At 41.7% G+C, this 21,543-nt stretch overlaps 1 protein-coding gene across 1 annotated transcript in view; it reads left to right on the forward strand.

The window, feature by feature from the left end:
- QSOX1 (quiescin sulfhydryl oxidase 1) overlaps positions 1–21,543 on the forward strand; it is a 58,995-nt gene that overhangs the window by 17,543 nt on the left and 19,909 nt on the right. The gene's annotated exons all lie outside the window — the stretch shown is intronic.

Below are 21,543 nucleotides of genomic sequence, written 5' to 3' on the forward strand. Positions count from 1 at the left end.
CAAAAAGGAAAGGTGCAATGTCCGGCACTGCTGCTGATACCCACTAGGACCTAGATATTGGGACGTGTTGGAGTTTTCTTCGAAGTAGTGGTGGTGCTCTGACTTTACCGAAACCGAAAAATGTACTGTGTAGAAACGGAAGCCCCCAAAAGTTACAAAATGGCGTTTTTTAGTTTTTTTTTTTCAATTTTGTCTCACATTGTTTTGTTTTTTTTCGTTTCGCCGTAGATTTTTGGGTAAAATGACTGACGTCATTACAAAGTAGAATTGGTGGCGCAAAAAATAAGCCATCATATGGATTTTTAGGTGAAAAAATTGAAAGAGTTATGATTTTTTAAAGGTAAGGAAGAAAAAACGAAAATGCAAAAAACGGAAAAACCCCGGACCCTTAAGGGGTTAACCTCTTAAGGACTCAGGGCGTACCTGTATGCCCTGAGCCCGGTCCCGGTGTTTAAAACGGGGTCACGCCGTGACCCCGCATCACATCGGGTCGTCCCAGCTGCTATTCATTGCCGGACCCTGGGCTAACAGCGCGCGGCACCGATCGTTGTGCCGCGCACTATTAACCCATCAGACGCGGCGATCAAAGTTGACCGCTGCGTGTGAAAGTAAACGCATCCCGGCAGCTCAGTCGGGCTGATTGGGACATCGCGATAAAATCGTGATGTTCCGATCAGCTGGGATGCAAGCGGAGGTCTCCTTACCTGTCTCCGCGGCGTCCGATCGGGGTTTGATTGCTCCAAGCCTGAGCTACAGGCTTGAGCAATCGAGCCCTTATCTCGCTGATCCATGCAAAGCTATGGCTTTGCAGGGATCAGCATAAGAGATCAGTGTGTGCAGTGTTATAGGTCCCTATGGGAGCTATAGCACTGCAAAAAAAAAAAGTTAACAAAGGTCATTTAACCCCTTCCCTAATAAAAGTTTGAATCACCCCCCTTTTCCCATAAAAAAAAAAAAACTGTGTAAATAAAAATAAACGTGATATCGCCGCGTGCGGAAATGTCCGAACTATAAAAATATATCCTTAATTAAATCGCGAGGTCAATGGCGTACGCGCAAAAAAATTCCAAAGTCCAAAATAGCGTATTTTGGTCACTTTTTATATCATGTAAAAATGAATAAAAAGTGATCAAAAAGTCAGATCACTACAAAAATGGTACCGATAAAAACTTCAGAACACGGCGCAAAAAATGTGCCCTGATACCGGTCCGTATGCGGAAAAATAAAAAAGTTTTATAGGGGTTTTTAACATCTAAATTTTCCTGCATGTAGTTATGATTTTTTTCCGAAGTACGACAATATCCAACCTATATAAGTAGGGTATCATTTTAACCGTATGGACTTACAGAATAAAGATAAGGTGTTAATTTTTACCGAAAAATGCACTGCATAGAAACGGAAGCCCCAAAAGTTACAAAATGACTTTTTTTTTTCTTCAATTTTGTCGCACAATGAATTTTCTTTCCGTTTCACCGGAGATTTTTGGGTAAAATGACTGATGTCACTGCAAAGTAGAATTGGTGGCGCAAAAAATAAGCCATCATATGGAATTTTATGTGCAAAATTTGAAAGATTTGATTTTTAGAAGGTGATGAGGAAAAAATTAAAGTACAAAAACGGAAAAACGCTGAGTCCTTAAGGGGTTAAAGATCATTTTTTAGAGCAAATTTATCCCTTTTTTAGTAGTCCGTAAGAACTTCCCTAGACATCAGTAGAGGATAACCTTCATAACTTTCATCCATATTACGACCACAAGTCCTGGCCTAAATGTAGGTCTACAGACCATTATAATGCTGTAATTTTCTGGTCGTTAGACCAGCATGAAATACCCCCGTGTTTTGATTGGGTCCTTAGACTAGACCAGTATTCCCCAGTGTGTGTCCAGCTGTTGCAAAACTACAACTCCCAGCATGCCCAGACAGCCTTCGGCTTCAATGTGTAAACTAATGTGGTCCAGTTTCTGGAAGAAGTAGCTCTGGTTTTTCTAGTCCTGGATAACGCATTTAAAGGGGTACTCTAGTGGATTTTTTTTTTTTTTATATGAACTGGTGCCAGAAAGTTAAACCGATTTGTAAAGTACTGGAAGGGTAAAAAATCTTTACCCTTCCAGTACTTTTTATCAGCTATATGCTACAGAGGAAATTCTTTTCTTTTTTAATTCCTTTTTTGTCTTGTCCACAGTGCTCTCTGCTGACACCTGATGCCCATATAAGGAACTGTCCAGAGCAGGAGAAAATCCTCATAGCAAACCTATGCTGCTCTGGACAGTTCCTGACACGGACAGAGGTGTCAGCAGAGAGCACTGTGGACAAGACGGAAAATAATTTCCTCTGTAGCATACAGCTGATAAAAAGTACTGGAAGGATAAAGATTTTTTTAATAGAAGTCATTTACAAATCTGTTTAACTTTCTGGCACCAGTTGATGAATTTTTTTTTATTTTCCCCCCCCACCGGAGTACCCTCTTAAAATACAGTGTCCTGTGCATATTTGATGTGCAAGATTTGAAGCTGCAGATTTTGTCATTTAGTTTACATTGAATAATATAAATTGCAGCATAAAATCTGCAGCTTCCAATCCTGCGCATCAAATATGCACAGGATACTGTACGTGGGAATACACCCTCAGGGTGGGGTGACACACAGCACATCCGCAGCGTATTTGATGCTGGGGATGTGCTGCCGGCAGTCGCAGAAAGAGCTGGAGCCAGTTAGCTCTGTGTGTTAGCTCTTGACTGCTACAAGCAGACACGCAGAGCTGCAATGAGCTTGCTCTGCAGGTGCTCTGTGACTGCCAGCAACGCATCCACCATCTCTGTGTTCGGGCATGCTGGGAGTTGTAGTCTTGCAACATCTGGAGGTCTGCAGGTTGAAGATCACTGTTGGGTTCAGAATCTTTTTTTTTTTCTTCTAGATTTTGGACCTTTAAAATTGGGTGCGTCTTATATGCCGGTGCGTCCTATAGGGCGAAAAATACTGTAATTTTGTAGTGTGAATTGGGCCTTACAGGAAACATTAAAGTAGAATTGGGTAACAATTGAAATCAATAATTGTTGATTTTTATGAATCTCTCCACTTCTGACTAAAACTAAAGATCCAATATTCTGGCATATAACAGGGGTCTTTCTATTGTTAATTATCCCTTTAATAATGTACAGACCCTCTCTGTAGTAGAGATTGGAGTGTGAGGAACTGGTTTATGTTTCGTTCAGCTCCTTGATGACAAGACATCTGCTTCCCATAAACTCTCAGGAAATCTCTGGTCTTGTTCACATAGTAAAACTTTTCTTTTAAAAGACCTGGCAGGTGGGTGGTTAATTCAGGCAGTAACCAAGTTCTAACTATTTGCACCAGTGTTTCCCAACCACGGGCGCCTCCAGCTGTTGCAAAACTACAACTCTCAGCATGCCCGAACAACCAAAGATTGATTTGCGCATTTGTCATTATAGTTTGGACATTTTCTATCTACTGGATTCAAAAAGATTTGTGACCTTTTCAAAACCATGTTACCAAAATTGATTTCTCAGCGCCTATATTTTGGACCCTTGAATTAAAGGGGTACTCCGTTGGAAAACTTTTTGTTTTTTTAATGAACTGGTGCCAGAAAGTTAAACAGATTTGTAAATCACTTCTATTTATAAATCTTAATCCTTCCAGTACTTTTTTAGCAGCTGTATGCTACAGAGGAAATTCTTTTCTTTTTGAATTTCTTTTTTGTCTTGTCCACAGTGCTCTCTGCTGACACCTGATGCCCGTATCAGGAACTGTCCAGAGCAGGAGAAAATCTCCATAGCAAACCTCTCTACTGCTCTGGACAGTTCCTGACATGGACAGAGGTGTCGGCAGAGAGCATTGTGGACAAGACAAAAAAGACATTCAAAAAGAAAAGAATTTCCTCTGTAGCATACAGCTGCTAATAAGTACTGGAAGGATTAAGATTTATAAATAGAAGTGATTTACAAATCTGTTTAACTTCCTGGCACCAGTTCATTAAAAAACAAAGTTTTCCAACGGAGTACCCCTTTAAGACAGACTTGATGTATCGATGATGATGATGATGATTATTTTGCACACAGCGGTTTATATTTAGAGTTATATGTGGAGTGATCTATCTGTCCCTTGTAAATGAGATAGAAATGTTTTTTCCTTTTGGGAATTGATCATCCAAATGTAAATATTTTACACAGGGACTAATATGGAGAATGTACCGTATCTGGGATTCTTAGGGCTTGTTCACACAAGCAAAACCCGCAGTGAAATTTTCAACTTAAAGGGGTTATCCAGGAAAAAACTTTTTTTTTTTTTTTTTTTTTTATATATATATATCAACTGGCTCCAGAAAGTTAAACAGATTTGTAAATTACTTCCATTACATAATCTTAATCCTTTCAGTACTTATGAGCTGATGAAGTTAAGTTGTTCTTTTCTGTCTAAGTGCTCTCTGATGAAGTAAATCCCCATAGCAAACCTCTTCTACTCTGTGCAGTTCCCAAGACAAGCAGAGATGTCAGCAGAGAGCACTGTTGCCAGACAGAAAACAACAACTCAACTTCAGCAGCTGATTATGATTGAAAGGATTATGATTTTTTAATAGAAGGAATTTACACATCTGTTTAACTTTCTGGAGCCAGTTGACATTAAAAAAGTTTTTTCCTTGAATACCCCTTTAATATTTGTGCAGAATCCATCATGTGGATTTAGTTGCAGATTTCGATATTGATTTTTAATTTTCTTTTTACTTCTTATTGATTTCTGCGCAGATACACATGGAAAAGTGACCTGTTACTACTTTTCCAGTATGAAAAAAATACAAAATACTTTTTTTTAATTTTATTTTTTTATCACTTCCTATTGAAATCAAAGGGATATTGATTTTGATGCAGAATCTTAGTCGATTTGCCTGTGTGAACATGGCCTTACATACCAGAAGTATAGCGGATGGAGTGATAGTTCCAACTTGGTGATCATTTTTTTACGAACATTTTTTTGGAACTTTTGCCAAGGTAGAAATAATATAATAATATATGTAATAGTCCCTGTAAAATCTCAGCACAGAATGTCAGCCGTGGGTAAATAATCACTTGGGGAGAAACAAATAAACATTCTTTGTATTGTATGTCAGATAATTTTATAGCCGTAAACGCGTATTGTACATATTTGTACCATAACGTGAAGAAAGCCTCTTTTACGTATATTTCTTCTTCGCTAGTATTCTTTTTTGCTAGTCCTGTGTTGCTGTTAGTAGTAGAGCTCTGCGCCGTCATGGCAAACTGGTGACAAACTTTAGCTGAGCTCTTATAATGCATTCGTGTGGTATCTTGAAAATGACCTATTGTTTAACTCAAGTTTTTATGTTAAACATATTAAAGAATTTTTGGGGATGTTTTTACAAATTTTCTATTTTTCAAAATAATTCTAAAATAATCCTCAAATTTTTATTTTCACCATTAAAGGGATAGGGGATAATATGTCTGACCGCGTGGGGTCATGTCGCTCGAAACCTCCATCGTAATCACGCGCTGTGACTTCCCGGCTACTGCTGCTCGCGCTCAGGCAGACTCACGTCTTGCCTCATATCCGGTTCATTTTTAATTCTACCTGAGAAAGTGGGTGTAGACTATCCACTTTAATTTCTCCCATACACTGCACCCGCATAGAAGGGAATCTTGTGCCCCTTTATCTCTATAGCACACCCTCAACAGCATAGAGGACATTATAAAATATGACAGTGTAAGCTGTGAATTGACCACTGGGGGGGGGGGAGATCTAATACTTACTATGAACTCCTGTAGTTTCTCTGCAGTCTGTTGCTTTTTCTCTAGGCAACATGTAACTTGATCCCTCAGTGAGCCATTTGTCTGTCCCCTCAAGACAGACTTGTTGAGCAGTGTTTTGGCAGCCATATAGTGATCTTACTGAGTAGAAAATGCCCTAAATGGGCACTGTCAGCAACTTTATTTTTTGATATGTTGTAGTACTTATCAGTAATATATTTTCATTATTTATTTTTTCATTTTGAGGGTGAATTTTACGTTTGAAAACCGGCCACTAGGGGTCACCCTCTTAGTGGCCGGCTGCAGCCTGGCATGACGTCACGCCTGAAAAATGAGTGATTTTGGAGTGGCAATCAGTCCTTTTTCATTTAGCCTGCTCTCGCTCCCTGCCTGTCAATCAGACAGGCGGGAGCGAGCGCATTGGCTCCCCGGCCACTGGCTGGGAGGCCACTCCTCCCGTACGTGTTGTCGCCGCCGCTGACCCTCCACGCCCGCTGCCAGACTCTGCAGTATCAGTAAGCATCAGAAGGAGGGGTACAGGGGGAACTGTATATGGGGGGCTCTGTGTATGACGGAGGGAACGGGGTATGCGGGGGGCGGGGTGTTTGTGACAGAGGGAACTGGGTATGCGGCGGCGGGCGTAGCGCCACATGGCACTAAGTTATAGTTCATCTACACAGGGTGCCTCCAGCTGTTTCCCTACTACAACTCCCAGCATGCCCTGACAGCCAATAGATGTCAGGGCAAGCTGGGAGTTGTAGTGGTGAAACAGCTGGAGGCACCCTGTGTAGATGAACTAAGGGCGGAAGTCTCCCCCCCCACCCAGCAGGCATCAGTGACGTGTTGCCTGCTGGTGAAGTCTGCCTGGTAGTGAGCACACTACCAAGCAGACAAAAAGTTATTTTTAATATAGTAAAAAAAAAAAATTAAAAGCAGGGAGGGGGTTAGGGATACATGGGCAATAGGCAGGGACAGAAAAAAAATATAGGATGGTGGGAGCTACACTTTAAAACCACAGATGTCCCTAAAATAGTTAAAGTATTTTACTAGCGCAATCTCTGTATATTAAGTGAATCTATTACGTTCTTTAATTCAGTGTAACACATGATTGATGTGTAAGTTGGACAGAAAATCCAATGCTTGTTTTAGGAAATTGTAGTGTACATGGACACTGATATTTTACAGTTTTTTTTTTTTGGGGGGGGGGGTTATGTTTTTTTTATTTTTTTTTAATCTTTTTATACAATTTTTCAACTGATATTTTACTGTTATGCGGTGAGGAATGCCTTCTAGTCTAGAACATGCGGACAGATGACTTTCTTAGAAAGGGAAAGTATTTCCTGTGTCGTCTGTGATGGATTAGACTGCAAACGTGGAATGGAACAAGTTGGTCACAAACTATATTTTGTCTGATGGTATTTGGTAGGAAACATACACGCAGTCCTAAATACACAATAATTACCAGGTTAGTGAACTAGAACATCAGTAGAAGCTGTAATGTGCTTGTTCTGCAAAATTTATACCTCTTGGTAGTGGGATCAAATGTGCTGCAGATGAGATCAGCTCTGTAATTCTTCCTTATTCCATCTGTCATTTTAAGTGAATTAGATTCCAATACATTGTTTATAATGAAAAGAAAGAACTGTAGACATAAACTGCAAAGCAAATTCAGATGTAGCACTTTCCTAAGTACACAGATCACTGTAGATGTATTACCCATCTATGGAATTCTGATCCTGAGGAGAGATGATCCATAGATGAGGGTTCTCCTCGGGATAGGATGTGATAAGTTTTTGTCAGTATTTTGTATCCGTATTTGCAAGCTGAAACTTGGAGTAGAACCTCTACATACACAGGGAGAAACTATAACGAAAAGATTATAGTCTTTTTATTTGTTATAACTTCACACCTGGTTTTGGCAGATGCAATAGAAAATATGGACCAAAAAATTGAAGTAAGAAAGTGGGTTAAAAAGTACCTGTCACCAAATTGTTCTAAACTAACTCAGATTATGTTCCCTAACTACTCCTAAAACCTATCCAGCCCTTAAAAAAAAAAATCAAAGCTTTAAAAAGCTCTGTATCATACCTTTCTTCTTGCTCTTGCAATTTCCCAGGAGGAGAAAGTGGGCGCTTCCTGGCAGGCAAGACATCACTGAAGCCTACTGGGGGACCACTTCCGCCCTCACATTGTTGCAGAGCTGTGATGAATAGAAGACCTCAGGCTCTGTGCATGTTTTTCTGTGTTGCTATCAGTGAGGCTCTCCTGCAGCCTTCAGTCTGTGCAGCTTTCTGTGAGAATCTGTGGAGCTTTCACTTTCTGTGCAGCTGTCAAGGGGATAAGTGTTTGTAACGCTGCAGATGTCCTTTAATTTAGTAAACATTAAAATATTCAGCAGATACTGTACATGTGAACACACCCTAAAGAAGTATTCTGGGATTTTTTTATGTTGTGTTTTTGCGGTGTTGTTTTTTTTGCTTATATAGTGCAGCATAGACTGTTATTAGAGAATAATGTAGAGGTTCTTGTGCATGCCTTCTCATACCTGTGTTAGCTGATATGGCAGGCATAGGCTCCATGTCGGATGCACACAGAATCTTTGAAATTACTTTGTAATGCAGCCTACGTTTTCCATGAATCCTGTGGCTTTAGCTGGGACATGTATTTATTTTCTCAGGTTTCTAGTGCTGGAGATCACCCTGGTGAACCCATTAGACTTTTAAGTGGGTTGGTATCAGTTCACGCTTTGCCGTTTTTATGCATTTTCTTACTCAGAGTCTTGTTTAGCGAAGTATTGCCATCAGGCAAATATATTATGACGGATAATCATGACTGAGTTATTTTTTTGAAAATTTGACATCATGGGTAGAATTTCTACTGCATTTTTTCAAACATTACATGTTTAACATATTTTGCACAATTGCAGTACAGCATGTCAATTTTTACCATGATTTGAGGAAAATCACAGCAAGAACAGAAAAAAAAGCTGCAAAAAAATGTAATGTGTGAACACAGCCACAGGAAAGGTGTATGACTTCTCTATATCCTGATCCCATAGAGAGAGCAGATGGAGCTGGGAGGGATCTGGGAGCTAGTATTAGGGGATCTGGTAGGTGATGAGTTCATCCTGTAGTCCATAGAAATTCAGACTGATAATCACATGACCAAGTTAGAGTAATGAAACTTATAGATGCAGCTGTGCTGGAATAAAACAGATGGTGCTGTAGGACTAGCAATGGTGAGAGTTTAAGATGGGGAAAGAAAAGAAAAACCTGGAGTGCTTCTTTAACTAAAGTAAAGACAAATAAAATGTTCTGTGTAAATTGGAACTCAACTCCTGTGATCCCAGACCTATGATGAAATGAGAGCAGGTTCAGAGAATTTCTTGTGGCAAAGCAAATGTTTGCACATGCATGTACGTGATCCCTGTGTGTTTACAGTGGGTGGACCCATTTTCTGGGAATGAAGAATAAGAGGTTTCCACCTGTTGTATTTATAGAACCAGAGCAACTGAAATAGTTTAATCTCTATATAATGAACATTTAGGTAGATCAATCAGTGCTACATACAGCTGTTCTGTACTGGAGGACTGCAAAGGTGTGAATATATCTTCTTCTACAGCCACAGAAAGCACAGGGTATGGGGCTTCTACCTACGTGGCAGGATGAGCTGTGTTTTGGTTTTTCCCTTGTGGAAATTCAACACTCAGGTAACATATTAACAGATCTATTATTGACACAGTTATCACCTAACGGTACAACCACAACACAGCTACCACCTATCAGACTCTTAAGTTCTTTATTGAAGGCTATGTCTATTCATCCAAGACTCACAGATAAATGTAAAAAACTAACACTGATAAGTTTGTTAACCCCTTCCTGACACAGCCAAATTTTCAGTTAATAGATTTTTACGTCCTCACTTAAATTTTTCCAGCAATATAGCCATAGAGGGGCACAATGCCCAAAATATATAACCTTTTCTTTTTGGAACACAGAGCTCTCTGCTGACATCATGACCACAGTGCTCTCTGATGACATCTCTGTCCATTTTAAGAACTGTCCAGAGCAGCATATGTTTGCTATGGGGATTTTCTCTTTCTCTGTTCATTTTAAGAACTGTCCAGAGATGTCAGCAGAGAGCACTGTGGTCATGTCAGAAGAAAGCTCTGTGTTTCAAAAAGAAAAGAATTTCCTCTGTAGCATACAGACCATAAAAAATACTGGAAAGATTAAGATTTTTTAATAGAAGTAATTTACAAATCTCAAACATTGTAGAAAGAACCGCACTCACCCGTACATCGTGCACTAATATCTTTATTCCTTGGAACGTCAACGGAGAACACAGGATAGACAGTCGGCAGGTACGCCGGGGAACACTAGGTGTAGTTACAGCTGTTTCACGGGAACTCAGCCCGCTTCGTCAGACTCCGCCCTCTGGTGTCGCGTCACAGGTTATATCCACACCTGCGTTCACGTCATCAGAAGGGCGTGCACATACAGGTACGTGACTTAAAACCAACACATCTTTGCACTAATAATAATTCCTTTAGACAAACAAGTACTTTTGTTATAGAAAGACACAAAAATCCAACTTGTCATTAAGGCCGAGGTTGCCCTGGGCATCCGTGCGAAGGATAAGCTCTGCCTCTGCACGTAACAATAACTTTTTTCTATCGATCCCCTCTTTTGGCATTATTCTTTTTATCCCAAAAAATCTGAGGGCAGAAGGATCATTGTTATGGGCAACCTTCAGATGTTCGAGTACTCGTGGACACCCTTTTCCTGAACGAACCGAGTACAGGTGTTCTCTGAATCTGATGTTTAGTGACCTCGTGGTGCTACCAATGTAATAGCGACCACAGTCACAAAACATACAATAACAACCAAAGATTCTGCTTCACTTTTACGCACAGCCCGATGGCTGAGAAGGTGAAACAGAGTATTTATAAACATTGGTATCTGATCCAAAATGATCCAACCCTCTCCAGACTTTTTGATAATAAACCCCTTATCTCCTATAAGAGAGTCACTAATTTGGGCGACATGTTAACCAACAGTAAATACTCTGGTAAAGAGAATGCGGGTTGGTTAAGCAGCCCCACATCGGTCGGGATTTACCGCTGTGGGAGCTGCAAATGGTGTCCCAAACTCAAAATAGGCAAGATATTTACTATTGGAGGCATACACATCCAAGTGAGGGAGTTTATTAATTGCAAAATGAATCACATTGTATACTGTATGTTTTGTGACTGTGGTCGCTACTATATTGGGAGCACCACGAGGTCACTAAACATCAGATTCAGAGAACACCTGTACTCGGTTCGTTCAGGAAAAGGGTGTCCACGAGTACTCGAACATCTGAAGGTTGCCCATAACAATGATCCTTCTGCCCTCAGATTTTTTGGGATAAAAAGAATAAGGCCAAAAGAGGGGATCGATAGAAAAAAGTTATTGTTACGTGCAGAGGCAGAGCTTATCCTGCGCACAGATGCCCAGGGCAACCTCGGCCTTAATGACAAGTTGGATTTTAGTGTCTTTCTATAACAAAAGTACTTGTTTGGCTAAAGGAATTATTATTAATGCAAAGATGTGTTGGTTTTAATATTTTTATGGTTTTAAGTCACGTACCTGTATGTGCACGCCCTTCTGATGACGCGACACCAGAGGGCGGAGTCTGACGAAGCGGGCTGAGTTCCCGTGAAACAGCTGTAACTACACCTCGTGTTCCCCGGCGTACCTGCCGACTGTCTGTCCTGTGTTCTCTGTTGACGTTCCAAGGAATAAAGATATTAGTGCACGATGTATGGGTGAGTGCGGTTCTTTCTACATTGTTTGATGTTACAAGCGACTTGTGCCCTTCTAACCAGCACCCCGACATAGCACGCCAACACTGGTCTCCACATCTCCCTGTTGAACGGACACCACATCACGCTACCCTACGCTACCTATATCAGTATAGCGGTGCCGGACTGATTTCTTTCTGCTTCTACCTTAAGCTAATTTACAAATCTGTTTCACGTTCTGGCACCAGTTAATTAAAAAAAAAAAATGTTTCCACGGGAGTACACCTTTAAAACCACTTACATATATCATTAAAGAGGTTATCCAGGAAAAAACTTTTTTTTATATATCAACTGGCTCCAGAAAGTTAAACAGATTTGTAAATTACTTCTATTAAAAAATCTTAAACCTTTCAGTACTTTTGAGCTTCTGAAGTTAAAATCCAACTTTTCTGTCTAAGTTCTCTCTGATCGTGTCTCGGGAAACGCCCAGTTTAGAAGCAAATCCCCATAGCAAACCTCTTCTAAACTGGGCGTTTCCCGAGACGCGTGTCATCAGAGAGCACTTAGACAGAAAAGAATAGCCTTAACTTCAGCTCAAAAGTACTGAAAGGATTAAGATTTTTTAATAGAAGTAATTTACAAATCTGTTTAACTTTCTAGAGCCAGTTGAGATATAGATATATAGATAGATAGATTATATATATATATATATATATATATATATATATATAATCTATTATAAAAAAAAGTTTATCCCTGGATAACCCCTTTAAATTCACACAGGAAGTTTAATTTGATTCCAACAACTCTCTCGTGTTTATTTATAAAAAAAAAAAAAAAAATTGTCAATAAAAAGTATGCAGTGCACTCCCTCTAGTGGCGGTTACAGACATATATAATTATATGATATTTGTTTATATAATGTTTATTATATATTTAATCAGAATTTTAAACCTAAAATGATTTAATATTAAGATAAAGATTCCATTTCTGCTGATCTATTGTTATCTATCTTCAATAGATTGGGTGCTAACTGTCTCTGTTGAGTAAACAGAATTCTATGTAACACTGGAACAAGAACACTCAGTTCCACCCAATAAATATTATGGTTAATGATGGCCCATGGTGAAAATAAGTAAACTTTCATCTGTAAGCACAGAACACTCCCTACTGCTGCTAGTAACAAGTGAATGACTGATCTCAGGCCAAGGGCATTAGCAAAAGTTGAGGCGGCTGATGTGGGGTTGTAGTGCATACTAAATATACAGAAAATGCCGTAACTCAATATACAGAAAATGCCGTAACTGCAGAGCTTCAAACCTCATAGTATGGAAATCGGCACAAAAACTGTGCCCTGTTGGAAGCTACATGGCATTAGTTTCCATGACCAAGCAGCTGCATGCACGCCTTTAAGTCACCTAGCACATTGCCAAGTTTTGGGTAATGTGGTGTAAAGCACTGCGCTAATGGACTCTGGTACTGTGGAGACGTGCTCTCTTGGTTGACCAATCACACTTCAGTCTAACAAATGAGTCTAGGTTTGGAAAATGCCCGGAAGACATTACCCACCTGACTGCATTGTGCCAGCGTTGAAGTTTGGTGGAGGAAGGATAAGGGGTTGTGTATCAGGGGTTTGCCTACTAAAGGGAAATCTTTAATGCTTCAACATACCGAGACATTGTGGACATTTCATAACAATCAACGATTGACTCCAGTTAAGCTTCGCTGTCTATGTAAAGGGGTACTCCGCTACTCAGCATTTGGAACAAACTGTTCCGAACTCTGGAGCTGGCACCGGGAGCTTGTGACGTCATAGCCCCGCCCCTCATGATGTCACGTCCGCCCCCTCAATGCAAGTCTATGGGAGTGGGTGTGACAGTTGTCACACCCCCTCCCATAGACTGGCATTGAGAGGGCAGGGCTATGACATCACAAGCCTCCCCGGTTACAGCATTCGGAACAGTTTGTTCAGAAGGCTGAGCAGCGGAGTACCCCTTTTAAAGTGTCTATGCATTACAGAAAAAATCGCACAGCAGCCTGGACACCGACATGTTTCTGGCGCTTAGGTACCCTTAATCATGGCTTAATTTTGGACAATTGTTTGCTTCCAACTGTGCAGAAACACTTTTCTGTTTCAGCATGACTGTGCCCCAGTGTACAAAGCAAAGCCTAAAAAAAAGGCATGGAGGAGGAGTCTAGTGTGGTAGAACTTGATGAACCTCCTGACCTCATTCTCCTTGAACCTCTTTAAGATTAACTAAAACAGAGATTGTGTCTTGCCATTAACATCCAGCCAGCGTCACCTTTGTTTGCAGTAGTGTCGTGAATAAGAAACCTGGACTGCTACAGACTGGTATTGAATTGTCTTTAGCAACCAATCAAGGTTCTGTTTGGGAAACCAACAATGGTCTGGTTTGAGTATTGAGACCTTGTAGTAAGCTATTCAGTCCTGCCTATGCGGTGGAGTGACAGTCTGCCCCAACTACTTGTGTGATGATCTGCAGAGCCATTGCATACAACAGTCAGTCACCTATAGTGATATAAGGGACACTAACAGCCCAGCGATATTTGTAGGATTGTGAGCCAGACCCTCTCGCCCAACATCAGTGTCTTACAAATGCTCTTCTGGGTAAATGGGCAAAAATTCCTGCAGGCACCTTACAGAAGGGAGGAACCAGCTCCATATGAAAGGAGATATTCAGCAAAAATATATTTTACGCTAATTTGCCCAGGTTGTGTAATAGCATTTTAAAGAAAGCATCTACTTGCCTCCCTCGCTTCCCTGCAGCCTTATTATCACTGCTTCTGGTCTCTGAACTTCGCTTCCTAGTGCTATAGACAATAAGACACATTGCCGCTCAGCCAACCACTGACTGCAGCGGTGTCCCAGTGATTGGCTGAGCGACAAAGTGTCGTGCCATCGGCAGCTTTAAGAAATTAAGTTCACCGTGATAATGAGGCTGCAGGGAAGCAAGGGAGGTAAGTATAGGCTTTTTTATCTTACCACACAGCCTGGTTACATCAGTGGAAAATACATTTTGCTTGATACTACCTGGATTTAGAATGGCAGGTCCTATGTATCCAGGTCTTTGGGCCACCTCTTGTAGAAGTGGATGTCAAGTTATGCTCTTTAGGCTCCCAATCTTGTGTATTGTATGTCAAACTAAAGGCATTCTAGGATTACACTGTTTTTTTTTTTTTTTGTTTTTTTTTTTTTAAGTCCATTTTCCACTGACACAACATGATTTGCTATGTGATGAACGGTTTTCATATATCAGATATCTAATTAAAATGAGCACTATTTTACATAAAGATCCATCTTACTTAAAGGAGGATGTTACTGATAGACCCTGTTGCCCACATTTATAAAGAATTACATTTAAGAAAAAATGTATTATTAAAAGTAATAGATTAGGTGATTTTTGTTACTTTAAAGGGGTATTCCAGGAAAAATCATTTTTGTAATATATCAACTGGCTCCAGAAAGTTAAACAGATTTGTAAATGACTTCTATTAAAAAATATTTATCCTTTCAGTACTTATGAGCTTCTGAAGTTAAGGTTGTTCTTTTCTGTCTAAGTCCTCTCTGATGACACGTGTCTCGGGAACCGCCCAGTTTAGAAGAGGTTTGCTATGGGGATTTGCTTCTAAACTGGGCGTTTCCCGAGACACGTGTCATCAGAGAGGACTTGGACAGAAAAGAACAACCTTAACTTCAGAAGCTCATAAGTACTGAAAGGATTAAGATTTTTTAATAATAGTAATTTACAAATCTGTTTAACTTTCTGGAGCCAGTTGATATAGAAAAAAACGTTTTTTCCTGGATAACCCCTTTAATGACATCTTTTCAGCTACATATTAAGACATCAATTCTTCTAGAAGACTCTACCTTTTTACAAACTGTATCCAATGGAGCATGCCACTATCTGTTCACTTTTATGGGAGGCATAACTGAAGCTCAGTAAAGGCCTGAGTCCAGGGCCGGACCAAGACATTGTGCTGCCTGGGTGCAAGAATGAAATGCTTGAACCCAGGCAGCACATCAAGATCAGCCTATATCTCAACTGATGCCACAACTGATGACAACATTTATCAGTAGCATCCAGTGTCCAATGTTTCTAAACGCCGATCTGGCTTGTCCAACCTTTACGGAGTCCACATTGAGACGCCGGATGATTGTGAACCTTTCTGTTCAGATGAATAGGATCAGTTTCCCTCCATTGTACACCGGAGGGAAACTCAGCCAGACAACTGATACATGAGATCTATTAGATCCCCTTCACATATATATATATATATTTTTTTTTTCAGTGGAAAGGTAATGTTCCTTCATAGAGAGATATTAGGAGGACACATCCTGGGTGAAATTCTGTGTACAAAGGAGCTATAATGTAATGACAGGTTGGTTTGGTTCACCTCCCCAGGATTAGATGGTTCACACGACCAGACACTGAGTCACAACCCTGCACTATTTTGTATGAACTTTTAAGTTGGAGTTGCTATTTAATACATGAGGGAATCCCAGAAATAGTGATATTTCGTAATAAAAACTTTATAGCACTAAATGTTTTCACTCTATGGCTAATTTCACACCCATTGCCTTACTCAGTCCAAAAGAGAGTATTGGGCGGACTAGATGGGCCAAATGGCTCTTATCTGCAGACACATTCTATGGTTCTATGTAATTTAAAGGACATCTGCGGCAAAAGACAACTTATCCCCTATCCACAGGATATGGGATAAGTGTTTGATTGCGGGGGGGGGGGGGGGGGGGTGTTTGATTGCGGGGGGGGGGGGGGGGGGTGTCTGACCGCTGGGACCCCCGCGATCTCCTGTAGTTCCATGGGAGAGGCAGGGAGGCAGTGTTCGTGCCTCACCGCCTCTCCCATAGAACTGTATAGGGAGGGGGTGTACCATCGACCTCAGAGAGGTCGACGCTACGCGCATTAGCTGCTCACAGAGAGGCAATGTGGGGGCCCGTGCGGGAGGTCACAGTGGTCGGACCTCCTGCGATCAGAGACTTATCCCTTATCCAGTGGATCGGGGATAAGTTGTCTTTTGCTGCAGATGTCCTTTAGGCCTCTGTTATGATGGGTTTCCATATTTTTGCTGGATGGAATAGTACAAACTTCTTTACACTACTAACAATAGTGTATATATAGTAGAATATTTATTTGTATTTATTTTTAAATAAGCATTGGATATGTTTGACGAAGGCCCCGTTCACACTATAAAGTTGCTCCGTTAAAAGACCCGTCATAAACTTCCCTTAGAAAAGCCTTTAAAAACGGATGTCAAACGGCTGTTACAAAACCCTATTAAAGTCTATGGGATTTTTTGATTATCAGTTATGACCTGTTAAAGTCCGTCATGAATAACGGATATTATTTGTGACGGAAGAAAAAACGGCACATGCACTAATTTTTTACATCACATGAAACGGGTAAATTAACGGCCGTTATTTTTAACATTGAAGTCCATGGCAAATGGATGAGTCTTTATGTCATCCAATGCAGCTGGTTTACAATATCTGTTATTACATCTGAGCATGCTCGGAAGAGGTGACATCAGCAGACTCCTGCAGTGCTGAGGGACTACTACTACTTCCATCATGGAACATACTTGTTAACATGATGGGAGTAGTAATTCCCTGGCTGCGGGAGTCTGCCGGTGGCTGGGAAGGCTACATTAGTGTCTGTACTACAACAGACTCTGTTCCATGATGGGGGTTGTAGTACGGGGCTGAAGGATTGATTGCACCGGGTCTTACTTCTGAGACCCCATACGATCAGAAGTTATTAAGCAAGAGAGCGGGCGGCATGATCCGCAACCCTGCGATGTATCGTGTGTTTTTACTTTCATTTTTAAATCTTCTGCCGGGAGCCCTGAATGGCCAGTACTGAGGAGCCATTCAGGGCTTCCAGCAGGGTTTTTCAAATAAACATTGTGATTGGCAATGTATGCATATTAAAAGCGCTGTGGGGGCAGACATATAGCCTATATATCTAGCCCCCCAGCGCATTTATAATATGCCCCCCGTAGCGCATTAATAAAAATATGGCCAGCGCATGTGTAAATATATACCCCCAGCACATTTATAATATGCCCCCCCCCCCCCCCCCCCCCCCGCAGCGTATATTTATAATATGCCCCCCCGCAGTGCATTAATAAAGATATGACCCCCACCGGCGCGTTTATGCCGGCACATTTCTAAATTAATACCCCCGCCGGCGCATTTATAATGTGCCCCCCGCAGTGCATCAGTCACTGCAGCGCTATATGTTTAAAAGTATTTCTATCAGCAGCGCATCGGACCAGCAGCCGGCCGATGATGCTGATACAATACTTTTCATACATAGTGCTGCAGGGGCATATGTATATAGAAGCACTTCTATATAGAAGCTATATGTGAAAGGCCGGCCCGATAATGTTGATAGAAATACCTTTCACATATAGCGCCATAGTTGCATATTATGACAAATGCTCTGGGGGGTGGGGTGGCGGGGGTTTATATATTTATTAATGCGTCGGCGGGGGGTCATATCTTTATTAATGCGCTGCAGGGGGCATATTATAAATGCGCCAGGGGGGCTAGATATATAGGCTATATGTCCCCATGCCCACCCCACCCCCTCTGCAGCGCTATATATTTTGCCCCACACTACCACTCACAGTGTTCGTTTTAAAAACCCCGCTGGGAGGCCTGAATGGCTCGTCGGTACCGTCCGTTCAAGGCTTCCAGCAGGGGATTTTAAAATGAAAGTAAAAACACACGATACATCGCAGGGTTGCGGACCATGCCGCTCGCTCCCCTGCTTAAAAACTTCTAATCGCATGGGGTCTCAGAAGGGAGACCCTGTGCGATCAATCCCTCAGCCCCTGTACTACAACCCCCATCATGGAACAGGGTCTGTTCCATGATGGGGATAGTAGTACAAACACTAATGAAGCCTCCCCAGCCACCGGCAGACTCCCGCAGCCCGGGAACTACTACTCCCATCATGGAAACAAGTCTGTTCCATGATGGGATTAGTAGTAGTCCCGGCTGTGGAAGTCTGTAGGCAGGTGTTAAAATGTGCAACACAAAAAGAGAAACATAGCCGCACATCCACCATTTGTAATTTGATCTACTTGCTTCTCAGCATAATTTCAAAAACTAACAGGTTGTTAGTATACATTTTGATCAAAAAGTACAAGCCCACTCACCACGTCAAGGCCACCTTGTTAGAGTGGGTCCCTAACCTGAAACTGGCATAGCGCCCGGCGGCGGCCACTGCCTCAGAGACCCCATGTCCAATGTGGGCCACTCCACCCCACAGACAAAGCATCACAGAAACAATGGCCGCCACAGAGAACCCCACCAGTATGAAACCTACCATGTGCTTACTGCCAGAGGGCTGGGAGAATGGTAGGAGGAAACCCTTATGCAGTTTCATGCTAATTAAAAACGCCTGGGCCAAATGGGTGGAGCAGAGTGCTGGCCATGGAAGAAGGAAGAGACTACAAATGTGTTAAAATTGCCATAAAGGAGGGATATTATAACGGGTCTTAACGATGAATATGCCCGTTATTTTGGACATTATTCAGCCATTAGTACCCGTTATTTAATCAGTTATTATACATCCGTTTTTACACAGAAAACTGATGTTTTATAACGGGATGTATACTCATAGTGTGAAAGGAGTCAAAGTAGTATCTGTTATAGCCATACATCAGAGGTATACGTCGAGGAGTCCACCAGTTTTTACATAAACTCAATGTGATAAGAGCTTAAAGGGGTACTCTGCCCCTAGACATCATTTCCCCTATACAAAGTATAAGGCATAAGATGTCTGATCCCTCTGCTTGGGACCCCCACTATCTCCCTGCTGCACCCAGCGTACGTTTAGAGCATCGGGTGCAGCGCCGAAGGCTAGTGACGTCACGGCCACGCCCCCTCAATGTAAGTCTATGGGAGGGGCGTGACAGCCGCCACGCCCTCTCCCATAGACTTGCATTGAGGGGGCATCATGAGCCTCCGTATTGCCAGTCATCCATCAGGGAACAAAGTTCGGTTCGTGCACCGGACGTCTGTGGCGCCGCAGCCGAGATCGCAGGGGTCCCCAGCAGCTGGACCCCGCGATCAGACATTTGGCTTGGGGATAAGATGTCTAGGGGTGGAGTATCCCTTTAAAGCTCTGGCAGCAAAGGGTTCTTTCAGACCGGCAGATAGCTGTCCAGTGCAAGCGCCTATCAACTGTGTACATGTCTGTCTCCACATGTTGAAAGGGCCCTTCAGAGTAACTCTCCCTCTATGATGTGTCATATGGACAGGGATTTCCTTGGTCATGGTCCATGTACCTGTCAGACAAAACAGGTAATGGATTGTGTAATGGACTGTGCAGTGTGTTTTCAGTCCTCTGTTATGTGACGTAAGGGACTGGTAATTGTTTTCTCTTCCACTTTCCATACTCTTATGTACTAGGTGCGTTGGCACATACTGTAGGTGTTGTACATTACTTCTGCTATGTTGGTTCTTCTCAGTGATAAGGATCTTTGTCAGTCTAATCTAGGAAAGCAATAAAAATCTTCCTATGCACTTAAGGAATGTGTTGTAACAAGCTATAATATCCTTCATCTTTATGTTCATACCGATATCTCGAATGTTGACTTGTGTATAATATTTGGCGCAAACCAGTTCTATCATTTATCCTCCTGACCTAAATGATCTGTTCCTAGGGTGGGGTTCCTAGTAAACTGGGGTGTGCATGCATTTACATCCTGTTATTGTGAGAAGGTGGAGCACTCTTACCTCTTGCTTACCCACAATGCTGACAGGCTTAGATTTGCCTAATGAATCCATCTTTTTGACAACCTTTACACACCTGCCAACTCATTTTGTAACTTTTTAATGGTTCATAGTTGCAATCAAATTGTCTGGAATAACTGCATGTAAATCATGTTTATTAAATCAGTGCCAAATAGTGCACGTTCTGTACTACTCCTCCCTAGACAGATCTTTCTTATAGGGTGTCTACGTTTTTCTAATAACTCTAAACTCTCCATGACCTATTTTTATCAGTCCTTTTACAGGAGAAATTATTTGAGACAGGGCAGTTAAAAAATAAAAAAAATAGTTTTGTTCTGTCCCAAGAACATGTTAAACATTATTATCAGTTGGGGTCTGAGCATTCAGACCCTGAATCATCACAAGCAACCACATGGTTCTGTTACCCCTGTGTCTATAAGACCAGGACAGCCCCATTGACATTGAGCCTATACTTGTCACATTGACAAAGAGCCAGAAGGAAAACACTAAGCATTCCCTTCTTCTGATAGGTCGATGTCTGCAAACTCCCAACTGATCAAAACATTTGATGTTTCCACAACATATTGAAGGGTTTTTCTTTTTTTTTCATGTTCGTGTCTATTTTAATGGACTCTCCCAGCTTTCCTCCAGTGGAACAAGGCTAAACTGGGAGCCGTATGAAAGAAGTGCCCCCCAGGATGATGGTGATGATGCAGTTGCCGATAATGCATGGGCATTGCACCAATCACTTACCGAAATTGCTCAGCATCCCAGTGAGCCCTTCTGGCTTCGAACGCTCTACCCTTTCTCAGATCTCAACCATCCTTTGCCTCCTGAATGCCCTAAATTTAGGAAAATTCTCCTGCCCTAAAGTTTTAGAAAGATCTCCTGTCCCGGGGCAGGATGATTCCACCCTGGCAGAAGGCACTGTAGTATCTGAGGCAGAGTTTATATCTGTGTTGAGTTTTCCATTCTGCTCTGTCATTTTAGCAGACCTAAAAAAGTGATGGCGGAACTGTTACAGGCAGGACACAGACGTGCCTGATGGACCTTGTTGACTGTAATGGGGTCCTGTGGATTTCTAGCATGGTTTCTGCCATTTCCCAGACCCCAAAAAAATTACAGCATTGTGCACTATTTTTTTGTCATCTATCGGAATTTGTGACAAAGGCCCCCATCAGAGCCTCCAACACAGGTG

This window comes from Hyla sarda, chromosome 7 (genome assembly GCF_029499605.1).
Source record: "Hyla sarda isolate aHylSar1 chromosome 7, aHylSar1.hap1, whole genome shotgun sequence".
NCBI classification, from domain to species: Eukaryota; Metazoa; Chordata; class Amphibia; order Anura; family Hylidae; genus Hyla; species Hyla sarda.